We start from the raw sequence: 8,651 nt of genomic DNA on the forward strand, positions 1-8,651 counted from the left end.
CCAGAAAAGACGTGATTACATATTTGTCATTTGTGATTTGAAAAATAATTAACATCATATTATATTTTTTATATTTGTATTAAATATTTGTATTCAATAATTAACATATGTGGCGCAAGAGAGTGTAATAACATCAGCCATTAAATTAGGATATACTATTTTCTCATTTTCCATTAGAAAAATAATGAGCAACACATTCTATAAAGTTTATATTTTTTAAATAATATATTTATTTGTGTGGCACTAAGATCAGTCACTAACCAGTGAAGACCAGTCTGATTGGCTGACAAAATAATGAACACCACTTGTCATTGGCTGAGGGCGGCTTTACCCATGATTCCACGCGGGCAGCCCGGGAAGAACCAAGAGCACACCAAAAGCTGTGTGCTACGCTCGGCTCGGAGAGTTATATTATATTATCATTATATTTCATGCTGGAAAGTGCCTTTGTACACTACACTGTGGATTACATCTCTGCCTCCGGTTCCTGCATCATCACGATATTGTCTGATTAATTCATGTGGCAACGGAACGCAGAGTTCCGCCTAGCGCGTGCATTTTTAAATTGTAATCGATGAGGAAGACCCTATGGGAAGACCCCGCCCCTCTCTCTCTCACGTCGTTCACTACAGTACAGTACACAGCAGCACAACGTCCAGCAGATCGGAGCCTTTGAAGTGTATGCAGGAGGCAGACACGCAGTAAGTGTAAAATATAGAAGTTATTGCTATTGTTTTGTAATGCTGATACTGAATAGCTTGGTTAACGTCCTGCGAGTTCATTTGGACTGGGTTAGCTGACTGGGTTTGGCTAGTGCGTTAGCATTTAGCATAACAACAGGCTGGCTGGCTAGCTAGCAGCTGGCTAGCCGTGCTCGACAGAACAAACTGGCGTTGTTGTTATATGTAGAAATACAGCCTTAGCACAGCTACGTGCTAGAACTGCATACATTCATTTGTATTAACTGTAAGTGGATATGTATTATACCCATGGCCAGCTCAGGTCTATTTTGTCCCAACAAAAACACAGGCTGGTGGTTTTGACTGTGGCTACAGCTTTCAAAGCGGGGTCCGTGAGGGAGTTCCAGGGGGTCCACAGCTAAATGATAGATAGTTAGGAACCAAGGGGACCTTTTTCATGTCTGAAATGGAACCAAATGGACCCTAACTGGTCCATTTGATTCCATTTCTACATTCTCTGAGTTGATTTTACATGGAGTCCCAGCTAGAAAGAAATGCCATTAACAGCTGGGGTCTGTAGCCTAATGCATGTGCCAAACTGGGGGCCACAACACAAGCTTGTAGATTGGCTATTTTATTTTCCAGTTGCTAAATAGGGACAAGTACAATGCATGCTGTAAAAAAAATCAAAGCTCACAAGCGTGCGTGCGTGTGTGTGTGTGTGCTCATTTGTAATGTATTTTGTAGTCTTTAAACTTTTGTTTTTCTTCTGTCAACAGAACATTCCAACGTCGAAAAGAAAACCAGTCTATGCAATATGGTAAATTAAGTCTCCTCTTACCACCCTTAGCAAAATCCTTTTTAATCCAGGAAATCCGGTAGTAATCCACAATAGGAAAATAAAAGGTAGCTTCGTCCTGTGGTATAATATCCAAGATCCAATATAGAATTACAGCAAAACATGAGACTTCTCCTTCTCTTCTTACCCTGCACTGCCAAAGCTGCACTTCACAGGTGTTACAAACACGTCTGAATGCCAATCTACTGCAGCCAATCACTGCAGGAACTAGTCAAGTACTAAATAGCCAATATACTGTACATGCTCATATTATGCAATGTGTTCTTGTAGATAATTTTGTGTCTAATGCAACATTGTTTGATGGAGTATGATAAAATCTAACCTATTCATTTCCTTTTTCTCTCTCTCTCTGTTACATGAGGTGTCTCTGTGGTGGTATGAGGTGATCCTGGGAGCTAAGCCAACCCGGTAATTTACTTAATTAATAATGATTTATTTGAACTGAGAATCCATTCTACAGCCTCAAATTGTGTGTGCTTGTAGATCAGCTGTTTTTGTGTCAAACACCTCTGAAAGGAAACTTGACTTCGGTCCATTATATCTCCCCTTTAATGATTGAATGATTGCACTCTCCCACAGTAATAAGGAAAAGAAAAAAACAACACATGTTAACTATTTTAACACTTTGTTAATTTTAAGCTCAGTGTCAGGGAATCCCATAAATGAGAGTAAATGCCAATGGAACATTATTGCAAGGCAAGCCATTTTGGCAAAACCTTGATCGGCGCTACCCACACTTTAGGTTGTGTTGCTCATGCCTCAAATGCCCGATGCTTACAAACTGTACTTTGTTGTAAAGGTGACGAATCAATAAAAGAATACAAATAGGTATTATTAAAGGGGAGATATAATGGACCGAAGTCAAGTTTCCTTTGTTTTTGTGCCGTCTCTCAGGTGCCGTTCGTTGGGTGGCTGCTTGTTCTTGTGACGCAGTGTCCAGTCCTGTCTTATGTGGAAGCAAACATGTATGAACTAGTCACTAGTCTGTTTTCACTTCTCCCTCTCTCTCTCTCTCTCTCTCTCTCAGGTGTCTGCTGTGCTTTGTCCTGCCTTTCCTTTGGGATAGACATGGTGGTTTCTACTCTTGGGAGATACCAACCAGGTAGTCTGATCATTGTTTTGTACTAAATAGCCAATCTACAAACTGTTGTGCGATGGAAAATTATAACGCTTCGATTGGGTGTCTAACCTATTTATTTATATATTTTTATTTTCTTTCTCTCTCAGGTGGCGTGACGTGTCTGATAGTCCTTTCGGACCTGGTGCCAGTCGTAGCGGATAGAGAGAGGAGAATGGAGAGATGACCAAGCTTTTAAGACCTTGGTAGGCTTTACATGAGTCACAGTATAAAGTGCATGTTTCAACATGGAAGAAGGAGGTTCGCACACTGTTCCAGAGTTCCAGTAAATAGTTTATTAGGACACATTATTGTATCCTAATAAACTATTTACTGGAGCTCTGGAACAGTGTGCGAACCTCCTTCTTCCATGGTGTGTATATTATATATTCTTTGGTTCGGAACCTGTAAATCTTTGGAGATGTGCGTGCTTTCCTCTCTGCATGTTTCAACATACAATATGAATTAACCCTTGTGTGATGTGGTTTTCAGTGTATGCATAATTATTTGTTTAATTATTCTAGGCCAGGGCTACTCAACTTGAGATGGCTCAGGGGCCACTCAGCAAAATACCAAAAGTCCAAAGGGCCGCAAGCTAAAAATGACGGTCCTATTTTGGACGTTTACATTGATTTTGTACAGTACACAGTCTAATAATTAAGGAAACGCACAGAAAACAGCCACATTTCCATAAGCCAGGCCAAACCTCATTGAACCAAAAGATTGTCATGGATGGAATGATGAAATTGATGACATTTGAATTTTTTATCAAATTAGGCTTTATTCACAAAATGTGAAGTGAAAATGAACAGTTCTGGTTCAACCTTTTTGTAACCTCCCCTGTGTCTGGGTATGCAAAGCTAGTGAACTTTGGCAATGTAAAGGTATGTTTTCTCATGCCACTAACACTCCTTTTCATTAATAGGACAGATTTAAAATAAATAAACGTTTATACTTATTATTCAATCACTCAAACCCCAGCATCCCTATTCTTGGGGGACATAGCCGATCTACAAGCTCACCACAAGATGCATTGTGAGCTTGTAGATCGGCTATTTTTGGTGAAGAGAGTTATTGTATGGAAAAATAACTCAAGTACAGTTCAACTCCCCCTCAGATGCACTGTACTTGTAAAACAGTTTGATGCTTTGAGCTTTGTAAAACACAACAGCTCGTTGGAGGAGATTTGTGTTAATAAGCATAGTTCCTTGGCTGCAGCACGATCTGTTGGAATGCTTGCACTGTCGGTGCCATAGAGTTATAGTCGGAGCTGACTGGCGGAGTCGCGGAGGGAGAGACAAGCAGCGGAGACAAGGGCTAGGTCTTCATTAGACTGAAACATGACGATCGCGGGATTCGCGGCCGTTCATATCGCACGACCGTCATGCGTCTCCGCTCCAGTGAGCCCGACTGTGGTTGTCTGCTGCAAAATCTCCGCATATTTGTCTGTCTGACTGTCTCGTTGTACTGTAGCTCTAGTGTAGTCGCCTGCATCTCTGCACTGCTACTGCATTCGCTTCCTGACTCTTATCCCTAACTACGGAGTGCACCGAGGGTCAAACATCACCGCGTTTTGCGTTTCGCGTTAACTTTGACAGGCTTAGAAAAATCATATTTTTTTTGGCATGATCATGACGGGCCGCACAGACATGCGGAAAGGGCCGCATGCGGCCCGCGGGCCGCGGGTTGAGTAGCACTGTTCTAGGCGATGGCCTGTTTGAATGTTCTCATTTTTTCGCAGCTTAACCACCAGAACCCCCTCTTATGTCAATGTCATGATATGTGAACATTATGTGAAAATAAATAATAAAAGTTTGCATGAATGTAGCTTGTGGACCTGCTGTTGCTGAGCAGATTTGGCGTAGAGGATTTAAAAAAGCAGACTGGGCCACCTGATCAACAAGGGATCAAGAGATTACTATATTGCTCACAAAAATGTAATATGTTTTTCTTCAGGCTCTTCAGTAACCACATGAAGGGGGAAAAGGAAGGTGGCTTTGGAGAAGACTGATGTATTTTAGAGCAATACAAGGTAACTTCATGTTGACCAAGGACAGACAATTGGCACACACCAATCTGTAAATAATGTAATTGGGCAAAACATGTCCTTCCCTTTGATACAATGGCAAGTGTCTTTGATTGGGTGTCTAACCCAGGGGGTTTCAAACATTTTTGACTCGGGTCACCCCTGTAAATAACATTTTAATCCACGGCACCCTTGAAGTACACTGTAAATGTTTTGAATCTTGCATCATTGGAGAAATATCAGTTTCCATTAGAACTGACTGAAAATAACTTTATAATTGATGTTTAACCACCCCAGCATCCCTATTTCTGAGGAAGGTTCACCAAAAATAGCCGATCTACAAGCTCACAACGCGTCGTGACGTGTTGTAGCTTGTAGATCTGCTATTTTTGCAGAAGAGATTTGGCCGTAGATGGAAAAATAATTCCTCACAATTAAGGTCGGTTTTACTTAGTGAACTGATATTGATGTAGTGATAATGATGATCAGATTATTCTGAGGCACCCCTGGACTGGCATGAAGGCAACCTAGGGTGCCAGAGCACCCAGTTTGGGAAACCCTGGTCTAACCTATTTCCTTCCTTCTTCTCTCTCTCTCTCTCAGCTGGCGTGATGTGTCTGCTTGGGTCCAGTCGTTGAGAGGATGGAGAGAAGAAGCACCTCTGTGACCAAGCTTTTTAAGTAAGTAAAAAGTAATGCACAGCATAACACAGTATAAGGTTTGTGTGATGTTTGGGTGTTCTGTGGTCTTCAGTGTCTTACAATTTAATTCTTCTAGGTGAGGGCCTGCTTAACCAACTGAACTCTTGTTATGTTAAGGTTATGAGGGTGAACATGATGTGAAGTTTACAAGTTTGTATGCATTGTGACCTTGTAGACACACCTGTAAATAATTTAATTGGCAAAACATGACAATTTGGTGGTGTAAGGTTATGACAGCATGTTACTTTTATTCCCTTTTTCTACAGATGCCGTCATGACGTTCAACCCAGAAGCAGAGTCTTTTAGAGCAATACAAGGTAACTTCATGTTGACCAAGGACAGACAATTTGGCACACACCGATCTGTAAATAATGTAACTGGGCAAAACATGTCCTTCCCTTTGATACAATGGCAAGTGTCTTTGATTGGGTGTCTAACCCAGGGGGTTTCAAACATTTTTGACTCGGGTCGCCCCTGTAAATAACATTTGAATCCACGGCACCCTTGAAGTACACTGTAAATGTTTTGAATCTTGCATCATTGGAAAAATATCAGTTTCCATTAGAACTGACTGAAAATAACTTATACTTGATGCTTAACCACTTGAACCCCAGCATCTCTATTCTGGGAGGAAGGTTCACCAAAAATAGCTGATCTACAAGCTCACAACACGTTGTGACTAGGGGTGTCTTCTAAAAATCGACGAATCGACGCGTCGTTTTAAGCCCCGGGAATCGACGCCAATTGTTTGAGTCGAAGCGAAAATATATATTTTTTTATATCACCAGTTATAGCCTACTACTGCCAGTACTGCGGTGCACTGCTGGGCTGGTGTGGTGTCATGTACTTCCAATGAGAAGTAGCAATTGGCGAACAGTTATTTATTGTCTCGCACCAGCGTCGGGTTGAAAGTGAGACGGAACGGCCAGAACGGTTCAGAACCGCCGCTTCGTTAAAACATTCAGAGCCGGGACAGTGTTCCGTTAAGAGGAGGAAGCACGCTGTCAAAATCACATATTAAATAACCTGCCACAGCACAAACGCGCGCCCACGAAGTAGTAAACAATCTTCTAAAGTCAAATTAACATACACAAGTGTAGGCTACAAGTTACATTTTCTAATTAAAGTGCTTCTGAATTGTTCCAGTGTTGTAATCCATGATGAATGATTGTGTTTCGCTGTGTTTGCGTCCATGACATGTCCTCACTGCTGGCTCAAGCGGGAGCTGCGCCTCCACCTGTTTATGATCAGTTTCTGAAATGAATCCGTTCTCGACACTGACTCATTACTCTGTCAGCGCTCTGTGTCCCGTGACTGCGGACTGGATCCCATCGTTCATTTAAAAGAGCCGTTCAAGAGAGCGCAATCGTTCGCGAATGTCTCATCTCTACTGCACGCTGCAGACAGTGCAGAGAGACGGGGCAGAGTTGAAACAGCGGAGATGTTTTATTTGTTTTAACGGTGTGTTATAACTCTATGGTTGTACACTGCTATGCAGATAACATTTGTGCTTGCGCACCGATATCACCGAAAACACTGTGTATTCAATTCATCTCTTAATGTATTATTCTATTATGTTGACGTGGTTTAAAGCAACACTTTTTTTTCTTTTTTTTACACAAAGTAGACTATAAAACGATTCGTCGACGCGTCGGATTAACCCCCGCGACTCGAATCGACTTCATAAATCCTGTGTCGAAGACAGCCCTAGTTGTGACGTGTTGTGAGCTTGTAGATCTGCTATTTTTGCAGAAGAGATTTGGCCGTAGATGGAAAAATAACACAAATCAGGTCAGTTCTACTTAGTGAACTGATATTGATGTAGTGATATTGATGATCAGATTATTCTGAGACACCCCTGGACTGGCATCAAGGCACCCTAGGGTGCCACAGCACCCACTTTGGGAAACCCTGGTCTAACCTATTTCCTTCTTTCTTCTCTCTCTCTCAGCTGGCGTGATGTGTCTGCTTGGGTCCAGTCGTTGAGAGGATGGAGAGAAGAAGCACCTCTGTGACCAAGCTTTTAAGTAAGTAATGCACAGCATAACACAGTATAGGTTTGTGTGATGTTTGGGTGTTCTGTAGTTTTCAGTGTCTTACAATTTAATTCTTCTAGGTGAGGGCCTGCTTAACCAACTGAACTCTTGTTATGTTAAGGTTATGAGGGTGAACATGATGTGAAATCTACAAGTTTGTATGCCTTGTGACCTTGTAGACACACCTGTAAATAATTTAATTTGCAAAACATGACAATGTGGTGGTGTAAGGTTATGACAGCATGTTACATATTTTTATTCTCTTTTTCTACAGATGCCGTCATGACGTTCAACCCATGAGCAGAGGACATCCTAAAGCAGTAGATGTGGGAGACACATCGGAACTGTCCATTTCAAGAGAGACACTATGGACTGATATAACTTGAATTAGTTCTGGTTGGACCTAAAACCTGGTAGCTCACTGGACATGCAGGCAAAAGGAGGCAGCGGGGGACACAAATGTGTGCACTCAGAACTGATTGAACTGCCACTGTGAATTCTGGGGGATCTTGGTAGTTCTGTTTGGACCTACAGTATAACCTGGCAACTCACCGGAATACTTTTTTTTAATTACTTTTTTGTTGTGAACTCACCGGAATATTTTATTTATTAAATTTTGTTGTTGTGGGACATAAGCAAGCAAAAAGGAAAGTTCTCTCTAAGGTAGGCTGTGCTATTATTTCATGTATTTCTTTATTTGTCCAGTGTTTAGGTAAAAAAATGTGAACCGTTATGTTCGTTTCTGGATTTCTGAAGCTTAATCAGAGCTAGTGGCTGCTGTGTGAGCTACCCTCTATTCACTATTCAATACTTGACACAATTTGGTGTCATACTGTCATATGTCTGACACAGAAGTAATGAAAACAATTCCAAGTTGTCTTGCTGATAATGCTTTTAGTTTTGAATTTTGGTGGAGGAAAAAATGTGTTTCTATTGTGGTCCTAAGCAGACCATTGCCTTTAAAATATGTAATGTTTGTCTGACAGAACAGGAAAATAAAGAGATGGAAATGAGTGTGTATTGAATTGTGATTTTATTTGTAATGTGTGCATAATTGTACTCATTTTCAGACAGCAGCCCATTTCCTAATTATTTAAATATCCTTTAGCTTTGTTTTAATCACTCAGCACAGCAGCATGTTAACTAATGTGTTTCTGTTGAGCCTATAAAACAAAGCTATGTGAATATGAAAACAAAATGGGCTACTTGTCTGAAAATGAGGAATACAGTTT

At 41.1% G+C, this 8,651-nt stretch overlaps 1 long non-coding RNA gene across 1 annotated transcript; it reads left to right on the forward strand.

The window, feature by feature from the left end:
* Positions 1–1,535: 1,535 nt before the first annotated feature.
* LOC308295309 lies at positions 1,536–8,329 on the forward strand. The gene is made up of 8 exons (XR_013962573.1): positions 1,536–1,947; positions 2,567–2,641; positions 2,767–2,862; positions 4,613–4,688; positions 5,286–5,362; positions 5,650–5,700; positions 7,335–7,410; positions 7,694–8,329. It is a non-coding gene; the product is annotated as an uncharacterized lncRNA (long non-coding RNA).
* The last annotated feature ends 322 nt before the right edge of the window (positions 8,330–8,651 follow it).

Source organism: Nannobrachium achirus (assembly GCF_963921795.1).
Source record: "Nannobrachium achirus genome assembly, chromosome: 12".
Taxonomy (NCBI): Eukaryota; Metazoa; Chordata; class Actinopteri; order Myctophiformes; family Myctophidae; genus Nannobrachium; species Nannobrachium achirus.